Consider the following 2,163-nt stretch of genomic DNA (forward strand, 5'->3'; position numbering starts at 1 on the left):
TATAACTTTTTAAGGTATGTACCACATTTACATATTAATTCTAAAATATTTCTGCTTGTCTTTCCTCCTAAATGTCCTGCTCCTTTCTGTTCCTTTAAAAATTGTTTTGTTGACTCTTCTTTCTTCTTTTTTTCCCACATCACCGTCCCTACTACCATCCCCCAAACTTTTCTGTCCCTTCCTCCCAAAAAACCTTCTCTTGGAACTCAGAAAATATGGAATGCTTCCCAACATGGCATGTCCTTTCTTGGGCAGAAGCCATGCTAGGCTTTTCTGTATCGTTCCAATTTCAGTAAATGTGCTGTTGCAGACAGCACAGGAAAGTGATACTTGAACTCGGCCTTGAAGGGATGTGATGATTCTCAGAAGTGACGGTGATTAAGGAATGTCCAGGCAGAGGTGAGACATAGCAGGCCAGGTTCAGACTGGCTGGAAGGTGGACTGATGAAGGAGACACAACCTACCATTTATTTCTTGGGATACAGTCATAGAACCCAGGAGACATTGCCACAGTGACAGCTACCACTGTTTCCTTGGCAAGACATCCTTCCAACCTAGAGAGAGGAGAAATTGTGAGACATCCAAATATATTCCAAAAGACTGGCTATGCAGTAGAGAAATGCAGGCACCAATTGATAATTGAATCAGCTATGTTGTATAAACTCAGATGTTGAGCAGGGTCACAGAATCACAGATTTCAAGGGACCTCAAAGTCATCCAGCCGCAACTGTAGTTGAGTGAGAATCCTCCTTATAACATAGTTGTCAAGTACTTATCCAGCTTCTTCTTGATGAAGCAGACTGTCTCCAAGGTAACTCAGCCCTATTTCAGACAGCTCTCATTGTTAGATAAGTTTTTATGTTGCTGGAATCTGCCTCTATAATTCTGAGGTCAAGAAGAACAAATCAAATCCTTTTCCCACATGACTGCCCTTCACATACTTGAAGATAGCTATCATGTGCCAATCAACTTTATCTTCTCCCTGCTAAACATTCTCAATACCTTCAACTGGTTTTTGTATGGCCTTGTTCTCCAGTATGGCCAGAATCCCAGATACTATCTTCTGAAGCTTTTCCCGTTTGTCAACACCCTTCCTAAAATGGGCCTTCCACCCAGCATGGAACAAAATACTGTGGATATGGTCTGACCAGGACACAGGGGGCCATCTCCAGTCATCCTGATATGTATCTTGCCACTGGGCCCAGATGGCTCCAGAGGAGAAAGTGAGGTTGGTGACTTTGGACAGCCCTCTCTCACTTACAAGTCATGGCATCACCTTCCCGATATCACGGTCCTCCTTGAGTATGGAGGACAAATTACCACCACCACAACCAGGACACATTACAATGTCTCTCTCATTCTAATCAATGTACTTCTCTTCATTCCATCTGAGGTGGTTCATTTTTTTGGAAGCTTTGTTACTCCGTTGGCTCATTTTGTGTTGTAGGTTCATTCAAAACCCTTAATCATTCTTTGAACAACTTTCCTCTAGCCAGACCCTGTCTTCCCCTATTTGTACAGTTAACTTTTGAAGTCCAAGTGGAAGGATTGGCATTTGTTCATGTTGTAATGTTGCTATTAATTCTCTCTGGAGTATAGGTTAGGAAAGCTGGACATTTATCCCCAACATTTGCACAAGAAAAGAACACTTGATTTTATATATGTATATATATATATATATATATACACACACACATACACACATGCACATGTACATATACATATCACATGTGACATATATGTATATAATAAATATCATCTATAAATACAAATATGTGTAATTATAGATAAAATCACATACATATATATGTATGTGTTACATGTGTGTGTACATATGTATGTAGGAGAGTAGGAATAATGATTGGACCTGTGATTTTAGTGGTATGAGGGAAACCTGGATGAGTATGCTCCCTTTACTGATGAAAGATGAAACCTCAGTATTTATATTTATAGAAAGTCACCTAGACTGGGTATTGAGGGGTGAAGTGACTTGTCCAGGGTGAAACAGTCAATTTGTGACAGAGTGGGGACTTGAATCTTTTTGGCTTCAAGGCTGACTTCATGATGACATATTACTTTTTTCCACACAGATATTCTCCAAGTGATGCTACAAGACTATGAATCATGTAACAGCTAAATCTCAGAAGAATCTCAATCAAAAGC

The 2,163-nt window shown here is 40.0% G+C and overlaps 1 non-coding gene across 1 annotated transcript; it reads right to left on the minus strand.

Annotated features, from left to right (window-relative positions):
- Nucleotides 1-209: 209 nt before the first annotated feature.
- On the minus strand, nt 210-317 carry LOC114051699. Its single transcript, XR_003570192.1, has one exon. It is a non-coding gene; the product is annotated as a U6 spliceosomal RNA (small nuclear RNA).
- Between the last annotated feature and the right edge of the window lie 1,846 nt (nt 318-2,163).

Source organism: Vombatus ursinus, unplaced genomic scaffold (assembly GCF_900497805.2).
Source record: "Vombatus ursinus unplaced genomic scaffold, bare-nosed wombat genome assembly UNPS02014804.1, whole genome shotgun sequence".
NCBI classification, from domain to species: Eukaryota; Metazoa; Chordata; class Mammalia; order Diprotodontia; family Vombatidae; genus Vombatus; species Vombatus ursinus.